General features: G+C 45.8%; 2 long non-coding RNA genes across 3 annotated transcripts in view; one reads left to right on the top strand and one right to left on the bottom strand.

Moving 5' to 3' along the window:
• On the bottom strand, positions 1-2,412 carry LOC134442198 (uncharacterized). 2 transcript variants are annotated; one of them, XR_010033333.1, is made up of 4 exons: positions 2,341-2,412; positions 1,824-1,922; positions 1,168-1,270; positions 1-177 (listed from the first exon to the last, which is right to left on the bottom strand). It is a non-coding gene; the product is annotated as an uncharacterized LOC134442198 (long non-coding RNA). The 2 variants fall into 2 exon arrangements; XR_010033332.1 differs by lacking the exon at positions 1-177 and adding an exon at positions 507-1,072.
• Positions 2,413-4,473: 2,061 nt separating this feature from the next.
• Positions 4,474-24,148, top strand: part of LOC134442196 (uncharacterized) — a 22,197-nt gene continuing 2,522 nt past the window's right edge. Inside the window, exons 1-3 of the long non-coding RNA XR_010033331.1 lie at positions 4,474-4,835; positions 11,519-11,588; positions 23,491-23,611. This is a non-coding gene — a long non-coding RNA (uncharacterized LOC134442196). The remainder of the gene's footprint in view (positions 4,836-11,518; positions 11,589-23,490; positions 23,612-24,148) is intronic.

Here is a 24,148-nt window from a genome sequence, read left to right as displayed (position 1 = left end):
TGTGACGCAGTATGTGATGGTTTATTAGCAGTTTTGTGGTTGTAGTGTCTTCTACAGGGTTCACAAGAAGTGTAGATTTTGCAGAGGTTTTGGTGGCCCATGACTGGTCCTGGATGGTGCACCACCTCCACCGAATCTCCCCTGATGCTGATGAGTTGGACATGCTGGAAATGTCATCTAAAGTTTGGCAAAGAGAGAAGATTAGAGGAGAGTGCGTGCGTGCGTGCGTGTGTGTGTGTTATTAACCCATTTTAGCCTGATGCTGCATACACGATGCATTGTCCAAGGCGCCTAAAGTGACATGGGTGCATTCCAATATGCAGACTCCTGTCCATTCTCATGCAAGATGATGGTCTTGGCTTTTAAATGCAACTAATTTCATGTTTTTATGTGCCTCAGAGGCTGAGCAAGTTAGGTTTTTACCGCCCCTGGCAAAAAGTATGGAATCACCTGTCGTGAAGGATGTTCATTCAGTCATTTTTATTTTTTAGAAATATGATGGATCACAGACCTGACTCAGAACTGAACTCATTTCAAAGGGCAACTGTCTGGCCTTAAGAAACACCAAAAGAAATCATGAAAAGTAATTCCATTAGTAAGTAAGAGTTACTTTTTTAGAGCATGCATAGGGAAAAAAAATATGGAATGACTCAGCTCTGAGGAAAAAAATATGGAATCATGAAAAACAAACACACAAACAAGCACTTCAAAAACTTTTTCTGGATTTTGGAACAACGTACAGCCTCGGAGTAATAGTATTAATGAGAAAAAACGGTATCCTTTATCAATTTGGCTTCAAATGTCTCTGATTACAGTGACAGAACATCTTGGGACCTTGCCATTGACCATTTAAAAGTGATACTGTCCCATTTTTGGAAATAAGCTCATATTACACATCCCCTTGAGTTAAATAACTGACTTTTACCTTTCTCCTGTACTTTCAACCGTTCTCTGAGAACGGCAGTGCAAATTTTACCTCCGAGCTAGCAGTTAACATGGACTCCTATGAGACCAGTTAGCCGCCAGCTGAAATGAGTTCAGTTCTGAGTCGGGTCTGTGATCCATCATATTTCTAAAAAATAAAAACGACTGAATGAACGTCCTCCACGACAGGTGATTCCATACTTTTTGCCAGGGACTGTATATGGGTTGTAATAACCAACCTACCGTAGAGCACATTTGTTGTCAATACTTGAGTAATGTCGTTGACCGCCCTCCTCCTCCAGGTGAGCCATTCGTGTACATCCGTGGACTGGCAGCAACACAGCATCTGAACAGACAAAATCCAAGGCGACATTGCAGTACAAAACTATTAGATTACAGTCTTGCATTACATTTTGTGGTAATGCAGTTATGAGTGTTACAACACACCCCAGTTGCAGGCTTATTATTGTGCTTCTGGGTTCACTCTGGGTGTGTGTAGAGTAGTTTATCTAAGTGGCCTCTGTCTTCAGTCTACAAGAAAGTAAGCTGTATCTGTTGTGTCTCATCTGAATTTTAATATAATACTCCTCTTGTAGAATATACCCCATGTGGACTTTGGGAATCATAGACGTTTTGACATTTATTTTTTCCACAATTAAGACCTCTGTGTCATATTCCCAAGGAATGGTAGCATCGCATCTGCTCTGCTGTGCTGAGTCAAAGTAATTCATAAGCCTACTGGTTGTGTTTTCCCTGCCCATTCACAACTTTGATGGCCTGCAATTTATTCAGATGTGTTCTACAACTTTTTGATGAAACTTCCATTTTACATTTGATACCACAAACTAGGCTTACTTGTTGTGCTGTGTGGATTTTTGTTAAGCAGGGATCTCACTTACCAATTAGCATGTTCTCCTCTTGTTACCAGCATCAGTCTGAACCTGACTGGACACCTGTGCACGTCACCATATGTGAACTCTGAGGGCAAGTGTAGAAGCCTGGCAAATAAAGACAGGAATAAGTCTCAGTATCACTGTAGGCTGTACAGCAGGGGTGGGCAACTTTCATTATAAGGTGGGCCAACATTTTTAATTACCACAATCAGTGGGCCACATCACCACGCACTTGAGAGAATTTACAAAAGGATACTTCACTTTTTCTTTATTTATACCTGAATGCTTACACTATTGATTTATAGGGGGTTAAAAACTGTCCTTTTTCTTTTTTTAAAAAAGTGAGAAGTTGGGCTGCATGTGGCGCCCGAGCCTCCAGTTGCCCATCCCTGCTGTACAGTATCCTAACAGAAAGGCTCTCATAGTATTTCAAATAATGGTCTATATAAAAACTGGTTATAATAGGTACAGTGCAGCATAAACAGGGTTGAGGGGGTGGTTTCTTTTATTTCGTTGTACCTACCGAGTAGTTTAGCCAATGTCTGTGTGACACGTTCATGCTGCCACCTCCACAGCATCCTCTTCACAACCGCAGAAAATGAGTGACAGCATCACAATCAGGTATGCAAGTGTAGTGGACCCCCCCATTTTTGTCTTTTTGTTATTCCCTTATTCTCACTCCCTGTCTTTTTGTTGTCCTGTCAGAAGTTGTCTTTTAGTTTAATTATGCTGTTGCACGTTCTCGCCAATAGATGGCATCATAGGACCAGCAATGAGTGCAGAGACCCTCTATGGTGCAGTAGCCAGTGACTTCGGTCACATAAAGAACGAAACGTGGAAGTGACAGGCTTTGTTATGATACAGAAGGCAGCAGTGTCAGCTGTACAGTTATGCTGAGGAAAATGTAAATAAACAACGAACTCAGCAAAACTCAACACACTTGAGGACCTTATTCATTGAGTGTGCAACATAAGCAATAATGCCACCAGGTCACATTTAAGATTTAACTAGGAGTATTTTGTTATGGATCTTATGTAGTGATAGACTTACCATTTCTTGTTATGGCATATCTGGCCTATTCCCAAGAGAAGGCTGATGTCCCTGTCTGTTGATCTGATTTTGACGTCGGCAAGATGCTTCGTGCTGTCTGGGTTTCAAAACCTAGTGGTGAAATGACTTTTTATGTGATGATTTTATGTAAACAAAATGCTTATTTCAGTAAGTGTACATACAGTAAACAGATCTAAGATGTTCCCAGAGCACCCTACGATAGCTGGCATGGTTGGCACAAAGACCCAAAGAGCAAAATTGTCCCAAGATTGTCTTCCAAACAATTCCACTCCAAACATTTTCCTTCTGAAATAAACAATGTCCATATCCAATCAAACCTCAGTAGGCAGCTATCTCGTCAGGTCGGCCTTACCATAGACACATCTGTGGCCCGTAAATTTACAATCTCAAACGTCATCACCATATAAGCCATGGCACAACACAAGCGTTTTTTTTGATAATAAACAAGATATCTCGGCACGTTTGCGCTAGTTATCTGAACACTGATTGTTAGCGAATGCCCGAAATAGTGTAGAGCTAGCTGCCATTTATGTTATGCTAGCTAGGGTCAAGTCATCTCATCCAAACTAGCCACAGTAAGGGGGGAATTACGCTTCAAATGAACGGGAATGACTAAAAACTTTAGAAATATATTGTTAGAATGTACCGTATACAAGGTTAGTCTATGAGGTTAAATAGTTTTCTTACATATATATCTCAGTTACGTACCTTATCTTCTGCACGAATCGAGGCCTCCTGTTTCATTGGCACGAATGAATGAAAAATCCTGTCAGGGAGCGGAGCAGTTAACTGCAGCCGTTTGTTTACAGTTGTTACCAGGGCAACGCAGCTAGGACCCCAAAGCGACAGATAAGGCAGAAGCGACAGGTAAGGTACCGACCAATGATACAGTAAGGTACCGACAGATGCTACCAATCTTACTTAGGACTATTAGTGCTATTTGTGTGTGTGTGTGTGTGTGTGTGTGTGTGTGTGTGTGTGTGTGTGTGTGTGTGTGTGTGTGTGTGTGTGTGTGTGTGTGTGTGTGTGTGTGTGTGTGTGTGTGTGTGTGTGCGTGCGTGTGCGTGCGCGTGCGGGAGAGAGAGAGAGAGAGAGAGAGTGCTACTTGTGAAAGTTGGTCGCTGCATTTTGGCGTTTTGGATCAATCACACAGGTGGCAGTGCTGTATGTGCTTTTGGTCTGGTCTGTTGGTTAGTTAGAGAGAGAGAGAGAGAGAGAGAGAGAGAGAGAGAGAGAGAGAGAGAGAGAGAGAGAGAGAGTGTGAGAGAGGAAAAGGGACATTGAGACACTGAAAGAGAGGGAGGGGACATTGAGAGAGAGAGAGAGAGAGAGAGAGAGAGAGAGAGAGAGAGAGACACTTGACTCATTCTCATTCGCCACGCGAGGCGGACGCTGTCACCATCAGCATGGTCAACGCCACACAAGGTGAGAGCTCACACGTTGCACCACATTATTAGTAGGCTACATGAAAACCCACCGCACCGTCAAGAGGTCTTGCCACGGCACCCGGCATGACTCTGAGGACGACTCGTCAGCGCGTCTTGGCACGGCTGCATAGTCTCTGACGTGACGAGCGGACTTCCAGCTCGAAAGACCTCACAGTCAAGACGTCTCTTCTCTTGATGGCACAACTCGCTTGATGTTGGCACATTGAACTTTTGAAAGACGTTAGGCTACAGGTTACTTAAACCGAAAGACGTTCCGAGATCAGGGAGTTCCATTTGAGCTTTCAAAGCAACAGAGATTAAGAGTCATAAGGACAGTCTTTTTAGTCACCGTTCGTTACGCGCTGCTGGGTTTTTTTTTTGCAGTGGCCATAACTCGCCTTGTACTCTCGGATTCCCTGCCGGATCATGAAGCTCCGTCGACGGCCGAGACTTGCAGCACTACGCGCGCGCATGGATTTTCTGTCACGCGGAGTTTTGAGAGACTTTCCCCATTAGTCAGGTGAGATTTCAGTCTTTTCCCGTTCTTTGGCCTGATATTTTGTGAAGGGAAACTAAAGCGATATGCGTCGGATTTTGGAAATGCAACGCGGATCTGTAACAACAGACATGCATTGACAGATTGTTTCATTTTAACATTTAACATTGAAATCGAGACGTTTCATTTTCCTTGATCAACCTGGTGGGTGAGACTTAGGCTATTTTGCAAATGGTTTGACGGGTTCTCTTGGTCTGATAGCCTATTTTGACTTGACAAAATAAAGCACTGTGCATGAAGGACTGACCTATCCTATTCGGGCTCACTGCCTGATTTCAGGTTTGACCGTTATAAGACAGTCATGGCATGTCCCTAACCTGTAGAACTAGCCTAGAGCTTATTTCAAAAACTGATTAAGTTTCAAGCGTGTTTTTTATTTCTAGGCTATGTTACTAAACTGTATCTGTTTTGAAACAAACCAGTGCAACACTTGGCACGGCTGTCAACATACTCGCAAGGACACATGCGTCGTCATGGACATGTAGGCTAGGTTAGGCCTATATCGAAAATCATAAGAGGATGGCTATGTTGATTCATATTGATATTCAGCGGAACATATGACCCATTTCTGGATCACACAATGTCCTAAACGCGCCATCCAGCGATTGTAAACACGGAAAGCTGACTTCTTTTTTCCGCTTAGGATCTTTAATTGGTCTATGTGCCTTTGACAGCAGAAATATCATATTCAAGGCGGCAATGTGGAACTTTTAAAAATATATGAAAGCAGAGGTTTTTGAGAAAAAAAAAAAGTAAAATAAACCTTGGCTAATTGGTTCTGCGCTGGTTGGAGCGAATTTGGAACGAATTATCCCAAATAAATACTTAGAATCAAAGAAAAGGGGTGCGCACAAAAATAAAGAAGAATAAATTGATGCAAGGTGCGCCCCGCTATTCTTTGATAGGCCTACCTCATATTCACCCATTCACACTCACATTCACACTCCGGTGGCAGTGGCTGACCTGCAGGGTCCCACCCTACCTCCAGTAGCAACTTGGGGTGAAGTGTGTTGCTCTAGTACACCTTGATGGGCTCAGGCAGAGCAGGGCTCGAACATGCAACCATCGGGGTTGCCTAACGGCTCCTCTACCACCTGAGCAAGGCGACCTGAGCCCAGTGAAAAAGGTCATATTGAGGGCAGTGTGGGGCATCTCACGGCACCATATCAGAGCACTTCACACCTTGCTAGACTAGTATTAGTAATCACTTTGTCCGTGCATTATTTATATAGGCCTATCAGAGGCGGACTTTTCATCCGGCAAACCTAGGCAATTGCCTTGGGCCCGACCAAAGCTGTTCTTCATAGGGGCCCCACCTGTCACACCGCTCACGGTAAACACACATACAAAACAGGCTTGGTTTTAGTTTGTCACTTACAGTAAGTCAAATAATCACTATATATAGTAAATATATATATGAGACAAAACTCATAGCACCAAATTGTATGTCTAAATAATGACTTTTGAGGGCCCCATACGTATATTTCGCCTAGGGCCCCAAAATGGCTAGATCCGCCTCTGAGGCCTATATATTATGTCTTTTAAATGGGCTACATTGTATTTCCACTCCTTCGAGCACTCAAACCGCTTGGCATTGCGTACCTCACATTCACCCATTCACAGTCCGGTGGCAGTGACTGCCACGCAGGGCACCACCCTGCCACCAGGAGCAACTTGGGATATAGTATCTTGCTCAAGGACACATCAATGGGGTCAGGCCGAGCAGGGCTTGAACCTGCAACCTTCGGGTTACCAAACGGCTCCTCTACCACCTGGGCCACCTCCACCACTGTTTGCATGTGGATTACTGTATGGGCCTACCGGGCCCAGGCCCAGGGGCCCAAGAGTCAAGGGGGCCCTGACGCCCCAAGCCTCTGTATTTCCCCTCTGTATTTCCTTTTACATATTGTATAGCCTATATACAGTATGGCGCGCCTCTATCTATTTTACATATTGTATATATATGACGCTGCGCGCCTCTATCAGATGCATGTAGTAGAACTTTTAGGGCGACTGACTTGACAACCAAATGCGATAGAACTGACGACTGGCTCTTGGCTTGACAACCAAATGCGATAGAATTAACGTCTGACTCTTGACTTGCCAAACAAATGCGATAGAACTAACGACTGGCTTTTGGCCATAGCAACTTGCAGTTTAGAATTAGTAACGCCAGTTCGCCTAACTTAGTCGCACGTTTGACGCCAGGTTATAGGGAATTAGTTGCAACCCCATCAGCCAATCAGAAAAGAGTATTCAGTTGCGTAGGCAGATAATTTGGTATAACTGGTCACCTCGTCGGCCGTTATCCCTTACATATCTTCCCTCTGAATTTCCTTTGACATATTTTGCTAAAATCACATTTTTAACTGCTGAATTTTCACATTTTCTCAGAAGACATACCCCCAAATCCCCAATGTTTTTATGATTCATGTTCTTCAAGGGACGCAGATGTGAATTAGCCTGAGGCAACATGGCAACATTTATGTTTTATTTAACCCATTAAGACACAGCGTTATAAATGTGCTGTTACCAGAATGGCAATGACCAAATCGTAGTGCATTCCTAAAGGCCCTGTGTTATGTCAAGTGCTGGGAAAGTTACTTTGAAAAAGTAACTAATTACAAGTACCAGTTACTTCTCCTAAAAGTAATTGCGTTAGTAACTGCGTTACTTCACTCTAAAATTAACTAGTTACCAGGAAAGGTATTTTTTTGTGTTACTTTTTTTTGTTGCTTAAAATGTCAAAGAAACGAAAGAACAGTTAAATGAAGTTTTCATCCTTGTTCTTTGATGTTATTTTGGCTGTGATGTTATTTTTTGCTTAAGATGCTACTAACAAATAGCCTAGCTTCATGACCTATTATCAATGGTGAATGTTAATCCAGTTCACAACGTTTTTAGGGATGTGCTCATTTCTCTTCCACGACATGGAATTTCTGCAGCAAGAGCCCAAAACAACTCCGACCCCACAGTGGATAGGGGCAACATGTTTTCAACCACATACCTGGCGATTATTTTGTTGAGCTCACTCGTGTCCTGAGAAATCAGGTTTGGCTTGCCTCCGTCTCCCTCTTCACTACAGCTGAAACTAGCTGCGCGGGGCTTGGAGGTGTGTCACCATGCGAGAGGTGCTTAGTGAAATTAGAGTCGCTCGTTACGGACATAACTTTGTTTCCGAGGCACAGAATACTTTGGATCTAAACATTATTGCACTTGACTGCAACTAGCATGAAATGATTCCGGTATTTATCGTTGGAACATGAAACCTTGCGGCTTTGCTGCCGTTGTCTCTTTTATTCTTTATGCGCTCCCTGTGAACTCGGTAGAATGAGTTGTGTTTATGTGCGTGGGAGCATAGCTGACACTCCGCCCACTTATAGCAAATCACGTTCAGCTACTTTGTTCTCATGCATGCAAAGGGTGAATGTGAGCATATTAAAAGCTGGCTTGGTACAGATTTATGCATTGCCATTGCCTCCTAGATTTTGTCAGCAGCCAGCGCACACTGGCGCTGCAATTCATAAAATTGTAGTGCGTTGCGTTACCTCCCGAGTAACGGCAATGGCGTTACAGTTATGGATAAAGTAATTAATTTAAGTAATTATTCCGTTACTCAAAATGAGGCTCCATTAGTAACACTGTTATACTCTAACGCTGTTACTCCCAGCACTGGTTATGTCACATTGTCTATCCCAACTGTCTGTGTGTGTGTGTGTGTGTGTGCAGGTGTGCTGGTGTGTATGTGTGTGTGTGTGTGTGTGTGTGTGTGTGCAGGTGTGCTGGTGTGTATGTGTGTGTGTGTGTGTGTGTGTGTGCTGGTGTGTGTGTGTGTGTGTGTGTGTGTGTGTGTGTGTGTGTGTGTGTGTGTGTGTGTGCAGGTGTGCTGGTGTGTGTTAAGATGAGGGCCAGAGGGCCTCGCTCTAACCATGTACAGTATGTGTATGTGTGCGTGTGTGTGTGTGTGTGTGTGTGTGTGTGTGTGTGTGTGTGTGTGTGTGTGTGTGTGTGTGTGTGGTGATGTGTGTTAAGATGGTGTCCAGACGGCCTGTAACCATGTGTGTGTGTGTGTGTGTGTGTGTGTGTGTGTGTGTGCAGGTGTGGTGGTGTGTGTGTGCGTGTGTTTGTGTGTGTGTGTGTGTGTATGTGTGTGTGTGTGTGTGTGTGTGTGTGTGTGTGTGCAGGTGTGTGTGTGTGTGTGTGTGTGTGTGCAGGTGTGTGTGTGTGTATGTGTGTGTGTGTGTGTGTGTGTGTGTGTGTGCAGTGCACAAAGCAACACAAGGTGTGAATCACTATGTTTTCGGCTGCCTTGTGGCTCTTTGATGATGTGTGTTTGAAATGTTTACTTCTCAAGCATGACAACTGATACTGGTGATCACCATTGCGACTGTATGTGACTTTAGTTGCGGCCCATTCATTTGAGAGACACATTCCTGTTTCTTTAAACACTCCAAGGCCTTTCACTTTTTTGCAGATTTTGCATCCAAGATATTCACCATTGACAATAAGCCAAGGGTTATCTTTTTTAAACCGTATGTGTTGTTTTTCTGTCCAGATACTGGGATGGCATCTGCTCTCTCTTTCTCCTCTCACTGTGTCTTCAGTCTCAGATTCTGCATCTCCCTCTACTTCAGACTCTCCACTCTCCATCTCTCCTGTCCCTGTTTCTTCTCTTACTCCTCTCGCACTACCTGTTTCTTCATCTCCTATTTCATCTTTCTCTGTTTCCTCATTCTCTGTTGGTCCTCTTTCATTTCCTCCTCTTTCCTCTTCTATCTCTATCTGATATCCTGGTGTTTCTCCTCTCCCTGTGATCTCTGCCTCATTGCCTGTACCATCACTGCCTGAAAAAAGTAGAATTTAAGAGTTGTGGGGCTGAGAACACCAGTTAAGCAGCCTGCCAATTACACTGACAGCATCTAAGTTAAATGATCACTCATGTAGGCTATAACTACCTATGTCAGCATAAATAAAAGTGAAAAGTGAAAGCCCATTGGGAAACTCCAACTCCCATTGTCATTGTGACACAGCACTCCACAGCACACATGTGAACATACAACGAAATTACATTTTATGCCTCACCCGTGCAAGGGGGCAGCCCTCAGTGGCGCCCCATGGGGAGCAGTGCGGTGGGACGGTACCATGCTCAGGGTACCTCAGTCATGGAGGAGGATGGGGGAGAGCACTGGTTGATTACTACCCCCACCAACCTGGCGGGTCGGGAGTCGAACTGGCAACCTCTGGGATGCAAGTCTGACGCCCTAACCACTCACCCATGACTGCCCATATACCTACACTTATATACATATAAATACCATATACAGCATGTTTTTTTTGTTATATTGTTTTATATTTAGAAAATATAAGATTGCTATTTTTATTTTACATGTGCCAATTCAATGGCTGTTTAAAAAAAAATCATAAGCCATCATATAAATCGTATTTTTGCGGTATTTAGAATGACAATTGACCTTTTATTTGATTTGCTATTCTCATTTCACCTTGAAGCACGAGAACGTCTCGTGCTGTAAAATTATTGTTGTAAAATTACACTGGTGGCATTGCTAGCTTTCGTGATAGAATGACTAGCGGTGGGTGACGAGTGCAATACAAGGATAGCATGACTACGCATTAGCTAATCTGAAAGCTCGTTCTGTCATTGCCATAATTCGTCAAGTCAAACTTTTTTATAAAGCACATTTAACGATTCATGTAAATTGATCTCTGTCAGTCTTACTTTGTACTTGAGGCCTTTTGCTGGCATCTGCGGAAGTGGAAGCACTGGATGGTCTCTTCAAATATCTCCTAATATCCATGATGATTAACTTTGAACAGGTAGGCAGGCAGGCAACTACACAACGTGTATGTGTTTACATATTCCCTGGATCCTGATTGGTGTCGCCGCAGCAGCCGAAAGGCACTGATTGGAAGGTCACATACCCGAATACAGAGCAGATGAAAATGATTCCTACTAAAGCGTTAAGCATGTTCAACAATATTTTTTAAATGACACCAAATTTATTTTGGATTATTCCAACGGCAGATCACAAGGCACAGGGAACTTTGACGTGCGTAATTGCCATTAAGAGCTATTTAGAGGTGGGTAAACGCTATTTCCTAAATTCCAGAGGTGCGTAAACGGCGTTTACGTGCGTTTACCCTCCACTACAGCCCTCTGTGTGTGTGCAGGTGTGTGTGTGTGCATGTGTGCAGGTGTGTGTGTGTGCAGACGTGTGTGTGTGTGTGTGTGTGTGTGTGTGTGTGTGTGCAGGTGTGTGTGTGTGTGTGTGTGTGTGGTATTATGGGCAGTCATGGGTGAGTGGTTGGGGCGTCAGACTTGCATCCCAGAGGTTGCCGGTTTGACTCCCGACCCGCCAGGTTGGTGGGGGGAGTAATCAACCAGTGCTCTCCCCCATCCTCCTCCATGACTGAGGTACCCTGAGCATGGTACCGTCCCACCGCACTGCTCCTTTGGGGCGCCACTGAGGGCTGCCCCCTTGCACGGGTGAGGCATAAATGCAATTTCGTTGTGTGCAGTGTTCACTTGTGTGCTGTGGAGTGCTGTGTCACAATGACAATGGGAATTGGAGTTTCCCAATGGGCTTTCACATGAAATTTGGCTTTCACTTTTTTTTTTTTTTTTTAAGATGGCGTCCAGACGGCCTCTGCTGTGGCTCCTGTTGCTTCTTCTGGCAGTTGGAGCGACACTGTGTCACGGTGAGTCAACACACACACGCACGCGCGCACGCACGCACGCACACACACACATACACGCACGCACACACGTACACACACACACACACACACGCACACACACACACACAGTGACAGACACGCACGCACACTCACATACACACACACACACACACACACACACACACACACACACACACACACACACACACACACTCACACAGACACTCACACTCACACTCACAGCACACACACGCACACACACACACACTCACAGCACACACACACACACACACACACACACTCACACACACACACAGACGCGCGCGCACAAGCATAGGCCTACAGGCACACACACACACGCACACGCACAGGCATACTATTTCCTTGAAAGTCAACGGGTGTGGTAACTGGCCAATGAGTAAAGGCGATTACATCACTTCCTCTGCCAGGTTCTTCAGTCCGATAGCTCAGCACTGCCCGTACTGCATGCGGCCTCAGGAGGGAGGTTTAGAAAGTTTCTATGAAGCCCATATCTATAGTGCATTATGAGCACATTTATAACAAATTATAATGCACATTATAATTACTTACAACGCATTACGACTACACCGATGATGTTTCATGATGCTTTATGCTAACAGTAATGAATAACCATGAATCTAGCTTATAATACTTTATAAATCCAAGGGTATTATGAGTGCTCATGACACCCTTGGATTTATAAAGCATTATAAGCTAGATTCATAGTTATTCATAACTGTTAATATAAAGGATCATGAATCATTATGAGTGTAGTCATAATACGTTGTAAGTAATTATAATGTGCGTTATAATTTGTTATAAATGCGCTTTTAATGTTGGCTTTAAGTAAAGTGTTACCAAAAACTTCATCAGGGTTCCCACGCCTTTTTCAGGAACAAATTCAAGCACTTTTCAAGCACCTTCAAGCACCACATTGTCAGTTTTCCAGCACCTTTAATAAGTCGCGGGAAGGGGGTGTGAGGGTCCTCCCCCAGAAAATTTTGCGTTTTTAAGATGCAATTTCCTGCATTCTAATCAATTTTAGGGTGTCGAATGGCAAATCCCATCTGACATCTCATTTGGCTTACTGATTTTGACTTGACACAAATTTGAAGCATTTTCAAGCACTTCACCAAACATTCAAGCATTTTCACAACCTTGAAAACACTTCATTGGATTTCAAGCATTTTCAAGGAATTCAAGCACCAGTGGGAACCCTGGTTCATGTCAAAGCCTGTTTCCGTAGTTAGAGAGAAAAAAACACGCACATCCGTCTCAAAACATTTGGGTGCAGGACCAGCAAAAATACCATGAAAAAATTGAAAGAAAAGTCCGCGACACCAAGCTCCCGTTGCTTATTTTTAAAAGTAAGCAACGGGAGCTTGGTGTCGCGGACTTTTCTTTCAATTTTTTCAAAACACACGTATGCACACATTCTCTCTCTCTCTCTGTCTCTCTCTCTCTCTATCAACAGTATCTATCTCTCTATATGTATATACACACACACATATGCACACATTCTCTCTCTCTTGCTATACACACGTGTGCACACATTCCTTCTCTCTCTCTCTCTCTCTCTCTCTCTCTCTCTCTCTCTCTCTCTCTCTCTCTCTCTCTCGCTCTCCCCCACACACACACGCAAGGATGACACTTTTCATATCCAAGGGTGATGGATTACCGCAGAGATACACCAGCGGCGATCTGAGCGAGTCGAGCGACGGAAGTAATTGACTTTGTATTGAGTCGAGAGACAAAAGCGATTCTGGAGACTAGAGCGATTTGCGCGACGAGCGCGACAATTTGAAGTTGAAATCTTTTCAACTTTCTATGACGCGGTTCGGCGACAAGCCGCGACAGCCAATGACTGTATAGAGGTCAGTGACCACAGCCAATGGGAATGCTTGAATGCTTTGCCTTCTGCCTGTACGGACATACTCTAGTCTCCTCAATCTCTCGTATCGCTTGCTGCTACACTCTGTCGCTTGAATCGCGTCGCCGCTGGTGTATCTCTCCGGTTAGACGGCTTTTTAAAAAATATATGTATTTTAGGGGCTTTTATGCCTTTATTTGATAGGACAGTATGAGATGGTGACAGGAAGCGAGTGGGACAGAGAGACGGGGTGGGATCGGGAAATGACCCCGGCCGGACTCGAACCGGGGTCCCCGTGGGCATGCAAGCCCAAATGTGGGGGGTTTAACGCGCTGCGCCACAGTGCCCCCAGGATTAGACGGCTTTGAGGTTTTGCCCGCGGCCACCTGGCAACGTCGCAGAGTGTTGCCATAGACAAATCAGCACCATAAGCCCCGAGTCGCTTATAATGTGTGGATCTGGCAACCCAGATGTAGTGAGAGAAATCAGCACCATAAGCCCTGAGTCGCTTATAATGTGTGGACCTGGCAGCCCAGATGTAGTGAGAGAAATCAGCACCATAAGCCCTGAGTCGCTTATAATGTGTGGACCTGGCAACACAGATAGGAACTTCTGCCTGAAGGCATCTGGTTCTGTAACCACACACACACACACACACACACACACACACACACGCATGACATTGTTCATTTCCAGTGATGATGGATTAGACCAGTTTGAAGTGTTGCCCGAGGCCATTCTGCAGCGTTGCATAGGGTTGCCAGGTCTAGTGAGAGAAGTCGCCCGGACCTGAACGTCTGAGCGGCATAAGCCCAAAGTCACTAATACTGTAATAGTTATTATATATTAGAACTAGAAGCACTCAGAGAGCGCAGACCTAGACCAAGGAAGCTGCTTGATACATTTGACTATGATACACCCTTAAGTCTTTCAGCAATTCAATTTCCGGTCACTAGGGACCATCTTTTGGAAAGTCCTGGTTCCGGTTTGTGATCCAGATCGCCACCAGAATTTAATCACTTGTGCCTTGGGTCATTACTAACAACTCCACAAAGTTTCGTCCAAATCAGTTTATTCGTTTTTTAGTTATCCTGCTGACAGAATCTTTTAAAAAAAATCCTAGTTCTGGTTCGTGATCCGGATCGTGATTCGGTGATTAGTTTCTGAGTTATGCTGCTGACAAACAAACAAATAGACAAACAGACAAACCAACGCAACGCAACCTTGGCGGAGGTAATTATTATACAGTATTATTTATTTAATTATTATATTATTATTATTATAATAATTATATAATAGTTCAGATCCAAGCGACAGCACGATACCGCTGGGCTAAAGGACCATGGTTGAGTTTCTCAAAAGCATGTAAGTAGTGCAAGAGGGAGAGCTACACAGTCTCACCCCAAGTAGTCAATATCTGAGTACCTTTGACCAGACTGCAATTTTTGACGTCTTGGGTATTCCTTCCACGTCGCATTTTGACTATGTCCTCAAAGGCGCCCCCTTGTGGCAGCATAACGTCATTGAGGTTAGGTTTAGGAATAGGTTTAGGGTTAGGCCACATAGTCAAAATGTGACGTGGAAGGAATACCCAAGACGTCAAAAATTGCAGTCTGGTCCAAGGTAGTCAGAAATTGACTACTTGGGGTGAGACTGCGTTGGGGAGAGATGTTCAGCGCTCGTCTTAGTTGAATAAGTAAACTCTGATGGACAAAGTCCATTCTTCAAAACTTGGTGGCCGTTGGGCTTCACCTCAGGCAACTCTTGCATAGAGACAAACAAACCTGCCACCTCCCAGTCAACACTTCAGTGTGGGCATGGGAGTCACAGCATGATACTGCTGAGCTTTATGGGCAGTCATGGGTGAGCGGTTAGGGCGTCAGACTTGCATCCCAGAGGTTGCCGGTTCGACTCCGACCCGCCAGGTTGGTGGGGGGAGTAATCAACCAGTGCTCTCCCCCATCCTCCTCCATGACTGAGGTACCCTGAGCATGGTACCGTCCCCAATGGGGCGCCACTGAGGGCTGCCCCCTTGCACGGGTGAGGCATAAATGCAATTTCGTTGTGTGCAGTGTTCACTTGTGTGCTGTGGAGTGCTGTGTCACAATGACAATGGGAGTTGGAGTTTTGGAGTTTCCCAATGGGCTTTCACTAAAGGTCCAGACCGATAGCTCAGTGCTACAATACTGTATGAGGCTTCAGGAGAGAGGTTTACTATCGTTCTACTGATACTGTATGAGGCTACAGGAGGTTTACTAACGTTCTACTGTATGAGGCTTCAGGAGGGAGGTTTACTAACATTCTACTGATACTGTATGAGGCTTCAGGAGGTTTACTAACGTTCCACTGATACTGTATGAGGCTTCGGGAGGGAGGTTTTTAACGTTCTACTGATACTGTATGAGGCTTCGGGAGGGAGGTTTACTAACGTTCTACTGATACTGTATGAGGCTTCGGGAGGGAGGTTTTTAACGTTCCGCGCCAAACTCTGGCCTTAGTCATACAAACACCTTGTATGGCCCTGTCTGGTATTCCCCAACTGTCAGAGCAACTGAATGAGTTTCTGATGGATGACTTGCCTCAGGCTGGGAAATCCCATGTTGATTTGTAGTCTTTTATCTAATTGAAACCCATTATAAAGCACTGCCATTGAACTGCAAAAATGGCATCCTCCGGTTAGCCTGGGAAATCCCGTGCTGCTTTGCACAATTGTTTTGATCTGAAAGACAGCATGAGGGAGAGACTTTTGACTTTTGAGGGACTGTTTTTCATTCACCATCCCAATTGCAAATGTGAAAAAGACTTTACAATTGAGCTTTTGCAAGATATTGAAATATAATGCTGTGGTCAGTGATGTCATCATGACATATTACTTCCTGGTACGAGGAGACAAGCACAAGTGGAGGAGGCCAGGTCGCATATTGTAACACACTCAGAGTACAGTAGAGTAAGATGATTCAAGCCCGTGCATTTCCTGGATCCATGTGAACGCCCCTTTAGGATACCTTTTGGAGGCTTTTGATTGGCTGAGAAGAAATGGAGTTCCATTGGCACTGTAGCGCACATCTTATGCAAGCCGTCAACAAATGCCACAGAACGAGAAGAAGGACGGGGCAGTGCCCCCTTAGTAGACCGAACTTCAGTACACTCCTTTGTATTGAGTTTTCTTTGGTGATATTTGCAAATCAGTCCAGAACTGATTGGCTGCTTCGCAAATTGTGTTGTGTGATACCATGCAGCCATTTTTGTGTTCAATAGACGCGTTGTATGATGGGCTTCGATGGGGAAAAAGACTACACACAAGGCTACCTGAAGAGGCAATTTTTGTAGTTCTGTAGCCCCATATAATGGGTTTCCATGGCACTATAGAAATGGCACAGTCGGGACTTCAGGCCCATCGGCAGGTGTCACGAAAGGAGTGGGCCACAAAGGAAAGTTTTCAGAATTTCCCCTCGAACTCTCAACATCAAACGTCTGGAACCTTGTTTTGTAACCTAGTAGCACCTTGGAGGGGGCCCTTTCTAGTTGTCTGGCCCAGGGGCCCATGGAGGGGGCCCTTTCTTGCTGTCTGGCCCAGGGGCCCATGGAGGGGGGCCTTTCTTGCTGTCTGGCCCAGGGGCCCATGGAGGGGGCCCTTTCTTGCTGTCTGGCCCAGGGGCCCATGGAGGGGGCCCTTTCTTGCTGTCTGGCCCAGGGGCCCATGGAGGGGGGCCTTTCTTGTTGTCTGGCCCAGGGGCCCATGGAGAGGGCCCTTTCTTGTTGTCTGGCCCAGGGGCCCATGGAGGGGGGCCTTTCTTGTTGTCTGGCCCAGGGGCCCATGGAGGGGGGGCCTTTCTTGTTGTCTGGCCCAGGGGCCCATGGAGGGGGGCCTTTCTTGTTGTCTGGCCCAGGGGCCCATGGAGGGGGGGCTTTCTTGTTGTCTGGCCCAGGGGCCCATGGAGGGGGGCCTTTCTTGTTGTCTGGCCCAGGGGCCCATGGAGGGGGGGCCTTTCTTGTTGTCTGGCCCAGGGGCCCATGGAGGGGGGCCTTTCTTGTTGTCTGGCCCAGGGGCCCATGGAGGGGGGGCCTTTCTTGTTGTCTGGCCCAGGGGCCCATGGAGGGGGGCCTTTCTTGTTGTCTGGCCCAGGGGCCCATGGAGAGGGCCCTTTCTTGTTGTCTGGCCCAGGGGCCCATGGAGGGGGGCCTTTCTTGTTGTCTGGCCCAGGGGCCCATGGAGGGGGGCCCTTTCTTGTTGTCTGGCCCAGGGGCCCATGGAGGGGGGCCTTTCTTGTTGTCTGGCCCAGGGGCCCATGGAGGGGGCCCTTTCTTTCTGTCTGGCCCATGGAGGGCGGGCTTTCTTGTTGTCTGGCCCAGGGGCCCATGGAGGGGGGCCTTTCTTGTTGTCTGGCCCAGGGGCCCATGGAGGGCGGGCTTTCTTGTTGTCTGGCCCAGGGGCCCATGGAGGGGGGCCTTTCTTGTTGTCTGGCCCAGGGGCCCATGGAGGGGGGCCTTTCTTGTTGTCGGGCCCAGGGGCCCATGGAGGGGGGCCTTTCTTGTTGTCGGGCCCAGGGGCCCATGGCTCATTATCCACTCCTGGGTAAATAGTAAGTGACAGTATGAGACGTCCTGGTGGAACATGTGCAGGTGTGACGGAGGTCACGTATACCAACGTTTCACGACAACTCTGCTAGTTAGCCTCCGTTACACTCTCCCCGTTAAACCTCACTCCCAATCCGGGTCACGCGGCACCACTGTGACGGAGGTCATGTTGCAACTGCTCACCCCCCTCGGGAATCGAACCTGCAGTCTCGTCAACTACAACGGTCCGGCAATGGGAGACACAGTTCGATACCGCTGGTCCAAGAGACTAGTCTCTCGGCCCAACAGCACGAGACTGTATGAGGCTATAGGAGGGAGGTTTACCAACGTTCCACACCAACTCTGCTAGTTAGCCTCCGTTACACAAGGCCTTGCAATTTCATCCAACATCTCTCTCTCTCTCTCTCTCTCTCTCTCCCTCTCTCTCCGTCCGTCATTGTTAGTGTCATGTGTTGCCGTGGGCTGAGGATTCCTTCATGCTATTCGATTCAGCTCGCAATACTTGTGTGTGTGTGTGTGTGTGTGTGTGTGTGTGTGTGTGTGTGTGTGTGTGTGTGTGTGTGTGTGTGTGTGTGTGTCTGCAGGTGACAGTGTACAATGTTCCCGTTTTGCTGGTGGAGCGTGACGTGCTATGCAGTTGAACTGCTGCTGCTACTAATGCAACATGCTGGCGTCCAATTTCAATGCTGGTTCCCCAGTATTGGTCTGCTACTTGTAGAAGGATGTGAGCTCCTATTTCAGTTCTGTACTGCCGTGCAAAACAAGAATGCAGTAACTCGAAAATGGTCGAAATTGAGAAAATGGGCTCTAAACTACCTCATTTGTCTTGTGTCAAGAAACTGTGGTCCAACATCGTCCCGTTTTAGAGGAAACTCATGTTGAAAGTGCAAAAATTACAAAAAAGAAGTTACTGCGGTGTGTTTGGTTAAAGGTAAAAAAAGGTAAAAATCGGTGAGTTACTGCTGCACTTTCCAATGGGAATGGTTTGGGAGTAGACAGTAATACTAGCCAAGAAGGCAGTAACTCCTGCAGTAACTCCATTTTGTGGCAGTAATACCAGCCAAGAAGCCAGTAACTCCGTTTTTTTGTGTGGCAAAAAGACACATAAATGTTGTTTTTTCCGGGGGGTTTTGTGTGCATTTAATTTCTATTCTAAAAAAGTATTACAAGGAAGTAGGGCTCTAAATTAACTTTTTCCACCACCAGCCAATTTGGCTAGTAGACATTTTTTCTTACCAGCCAAACAGAAGGTCAACTAGCCATTTTTTTTTTTTAATCTCGCCAAAATAAACTGCGCAGGAGCTCTTCTCTACCATGCGCAACAAAATGACAAGAAACACGCTATGTTTAACGAATATCACGGAAATGTTCGCTTCCTTTCCACAGCGTCGACGTTGGCAGTTTTTTTGCTATTGATTTTTTTTCACGTAGCCAACTTGCACGGGCATGCAAGGTCTGCTCTTCTTTCCGATGGCTTGGGCTTTCCAACTTAAGTTGTGCCAGGACTTAAACTGACAACTGACAGCTACGCGCACACTACTCTGACAGATAGTTCTCATCCTCTGCCCTTGTCGCAATTTCTTTCCACAACCACTCCTTTTTAAAAACGTCACTACTATTACTGTTATTATTACTAGTAGGCCTATTCGCCAACACAGAATCTTGCTCTAACCACCACCACAAAACATACAAAACAGAAGTAGGCATAATCCGCGTCCTGTTATTAAAACTCTTCGGTCAGGTCCTCGCAGCTTAAAAAGGCAGCCTGTTAGAGCAAGGTTCTGTGTAGATGAGTGCTAATAGTAACAGTAGGCCTAATAGTGACGTTAAAAGTGGTGGAGCGAAAGCGACAGAAGCAGAGGAGGAGAGTTGCCTGTCAAAATAGTCTGAAATGTTTTCTGTCGTGGCGCGCACAACAGCAGCATGGAGTAGCCGCTGCCAGAGCTGCTTCGGAAAGCCCACGGTGGGAGGCTACGTCATGACGGTAGTGTTTATGGGTAATGTAGGAAATCTCGCCGTATCGTTGTCATACAAGCAGCGGTTTACCGTTCATAATTTACTGTACTCGGGCGCTACTAGCCAAATTGGCGGGTAGGTATTTTTTTCTACTAGCCAAAATGAATTCTCACCCGTGTTTGGCGCGTTGGCGTGTGTTAATTTAGAGCCCTGCAAGGAAGTGTCACCACCACTTTACCGACAACACAGTTGTCACGCCAATATAGGAAACTTTGAAGCCTTTTTTCTCAGTTTGCCAAAATCTGAGTTACTGCGTTCTTGTGTTGTACGGCAGTGTAATGCAGCCGCCGACAGAGAGTGGATAAAAGGGTATGTTGTCCCGGGCCCAGGGAGAGATGGGGCCCGGAATTGGGTCCCCATTACAGTGGATGTAGGCTACTTTGTATTGAGAGGAGGGGTCCCTTACAGATGACTTTGTCTTGGGCCCAGTCAAGTCTGTCAGCGGCCCTGTCTTTATGTGAGATCCAATGGGCCGGAATTTGTGGTGGTCCAATGCAGTTGAACTGGTACTGTACACAAAGCCACTATTCACTTAATCGAACATTTTTTTGTGTGTGAATGTGTAGATTGTGGGGGAAAGTGCAGAGGAGGCGCCATTGAAAACATACTAAAACTGGATACTTGTAACATTCTACTACTTGTCTCTTGCAGTAGAAAAAGCGTCCCCAAACTAAGGCCCGGGGGCCGGATGCGGCCCGCCATGCCCCTTTGACCGGCCCTCCACCTCTCTGCACCTCACCATTTGAACTGGTCCAAAGAAGCAATGCTCACAGAGAGAAAAAAAAGATAAAATAAATAAATAAAAAAATAAATATATAAAAAATAAATATATATATTTTTAATTTTGTTAATCAACAGGCCTTCCTACAGTTTACTTTTCACTTAACAGTGTGAAAGTTTCTTGTCTTGATAGTTTCTCAGCTCACTGTAAACAGACCTACCATCTATTGTATCATTCGTAAACTGTCAATCACCATATTTTTTTAACCTTTCCTTGCTATTTTTACATGGTATTTCAAATTGAACAACATGTGAAGTACTCACTTCTTTTGCAAATCACTTGTAATGATGAACTATTTGGTGCTAGTAATTATGGCTATAACAGGCAGTAACCTAGTACAGTGTTTCTCAACAGGGGTGCCGGGGCTCCCTGGGGTGCCGCGGAAACGTGACTGACAAATAAATTAGGTAATATAATACATATCTGTCTGAATCGATAAGTTAATGCTAGTCAGTGGAATCTTTCATCTGCCATTTACCATAAATTAGATATAGGTCGGCCCAGTCAGCGGCAACTTCGAACGTAGGTGTGACGTCTCCAATATGTGTTTATTTATTTTTCTAAGCTTGTGTGGTATCGGATGCGATGCCATGTTACGGCTTGTTGGTTTGGGGTGCCTTGACATTTTTCATGAATTGAAAGGGTGCCTCGCCTAAAAAAAAGGAACGATAATGCGGCCCCCAGAGAAAAAAAGTTTGGAGTAGAGATGCACCGGATCCTGATTTTTAGGATCCTGCCGGATACCGGATCCACTGCCTAAGATCCTGCCGGATCCGGAACCGGATACCGGATCCTACAAAAGGGTTGAAACACATAGCCTACTTACACACGTGGGCCTTTTTTATCACTTTGGTTCAAACTATTTTGACTGAAAAGCCTCGGCTACCGGATCCTGGATCCTGGAACAGGATCTGGATCCTGTGAAAAACCCTATTATCCTGCCAGATCCGGAACCGGATCTTGGATCCTGTGCATCTCTAGTTTGGAGTAGAACATGGTGAGGTGAAGTGAAGTGTTCTTAGGGACTTTCAGCTAGCACAGGTTCCACATGGCAGCCATAAGATTGTGATGACAATCATAAGAGAGACTCTCTCTCTCTCGCGCGCGCGCGCGTGTGTGTGCGTGCGTGTGTGTGTGTGTGTGCAGGTGACAATGTGCAATATCCCAGTTGGTTGGAACATGTTTTTGCTGTTGCTGGTGGTCCATGACTGGCTATGTAGTTCAACATGTCTCAGTACTGTTTCGTTCTGGAACTTGATCTGCAAATATTTCAAAGATCTTTTGTGTGTTACTATGTCTTGAGTTTGTGTAATCTTTGCCACTGTTGGACAACCCCAGGGTTTTCTCATTGCTCCCCCAATGTCAGGTGTATCTGCTCTTCGTCTGTCTGCCTGCCTGTGCATATGTCTTCTGGTGCATATGTACTGTATGTGTATAGATGTGTGTATGCATTTACAGTATATCACGAAAGTGAGTACACCCCTCACAGTTTTTGCAGATTTGTGAGTATATCTTTTCATAGGAAAGCATTACAGAAATGTCACTTTGACACAATGATTAGTGAAATTTTAGCAACATATTTAATCGCTTAAATTTCTTGTTCACACTGAAAAAAAGTGTGTACTCACTTTCGCGATATACTGTATGTATTCTCTTCAGCAGAATGTGTTGAACATAATACTGCAAATATTTCATTTCCAAATCCAAAAAGGTTGGGCTGTTCCTCTAAAATAATGCTCAACGTTCTGCCAGTGGACCGCTGTTCTAGTCACCGGTTACTGCACTAGTACACCATTATGCACGGTGTTGAGCACTGCATTACGACCTGGGCACTGCCATTATCTTATCTTATCTTATCTTATCTTATCTTATCTTATCTTATCTTATCTTATCTTATCTTATCTTATCTTATCTTATCTTATCTCCCTCCTCTCTATCCTCCTCTCTCTCCCTCCTCTCTATCCTCCTCTCTCTCCCTCCTCTCTATCCTCCTCTCTCTCCTCCTCTCTCTCCCTCCTCTCTATCCTCCTCTCTCTCCCTCCTCTCTCTCCCTCCTCTATCCTCCTCTCTATCCTCCTCTCTCTATCCTCCTCTCTCTCTCCCCTCTCTATCCTCCTCTCTCTCCCTCCTCTCTATCCTCCTCTCTCCCTCCTCTCTCCCTCCTCTCTATCCTCCTCTCTCTCCCTCCTCTCTCCCTCCTCTCTCTCCCTCCTCTCTATCCTCCTCTCTCCCTCCTCTCTATCCTCCTCTCTCCCTCCTCTCTATCCTCCTCTCTCCCTCCTCTCTATCCTCCTCTCTCTCTCCCTCCTCTCTATCCTCCTCTTTCCCTCCTCTCTCCCTCCTCTCTCTCCCTCCTCTCTATCCTCCTCTCTCTCCCTCCTCTCTCTCCCTCCTCTCTATCCTCCTCTCTCTCCCTCCTCTCTCTCCCTCCTCTCTCTCCCTCCTCTCTATCCTCCTCTCTCTCCCTCCTCTCTATCCTCCTCTCTCTCCCTCCTCTCTCTCCCTCCTCTCTCTCCCTCCTCTCTATCCTCCTCTCTCTCCCTCCTCTCTATCCTCCTCTCTCTCTCCTCTCTCTCCCTCCTCTCTATCCTCCTCTCTCTCCCTCCTCTCTATCCTCCTCTCTCTCCTCTCTCTCCTCCTCTCTCTCCCTCCTCCAGGTTCCTTGAATGCTCCCTCTGTCCTCTATTGTGTCTTCATGCAGCATGCTAACGCTACATGCTACTGGACGCCCTCAGGAGACGGCAGCAGCAACATCACCTACACACTGACCGTCAACACGTGAGTCTCTCCCCACAGTGTACTGTAGTCTTTTCTCCCATTGAGACCCATTCTAGGACCTGGATACTAGACTACAAAAAATGCCTCTTCAGATTGCCTAGTGTGTAGTCTTTCTCCCATTGAAACCCATTATAAGACCTGGCTACTAGACTACAAAAATGGCCTCTTTAGATTGTCTAGTGTGTAGTCTTTTGGCTCCTTCTTTGGAAACTCGGCTGTCGGTAGACCCGAGGTTGTTCTCCTGACAACCGTCATAAATGGGTTTTATTGCAACACCTGGACTTTACAAACGTCTGAAAACACTAAAGTTAAACAAACTCAGAGTACACCGAAGTGAGAGTTTGTGTTTCGGTAGCCCGATTTGAGTACCCATTCTATTGTACTTTTCCGAGGTGGAAGCTGTAGTTTCTGACAATCGAGTTTCAAAAGAATGAGCCATTTTCTCCCGTTGAAACGTATGGGGCTCCTAAGTCATGACCTTCTACTTTTGGTCCATGGGTCTGTAACTCGCAAAATTTGGAATCACTGAATCGAGCG

Source organism: Engraulis encrasicolus, unplaced genomic scaffold (genome assembly GCF_034702125.1).
Source record: "Engraulis encrasicolus isolate BLACKSEA-1 unplaced genomic scaffold, IST_EnEncr_1.0 scaffold_123_np1212, whole genome shotgun sequence".
In the NCBI taxonomy this organism is placed as follows: domain Eukaryota; kingdom Metazoa; phylum Chordata; class Actinopteri; order Clupeiformes; family Engraulidae; genus Engraulis; species Engraulis encrasicolus.
Note: the sequence above shows the minus strand (reverse complement) of the source record. Positions and strands in the feature narration are given on the sequence as shown.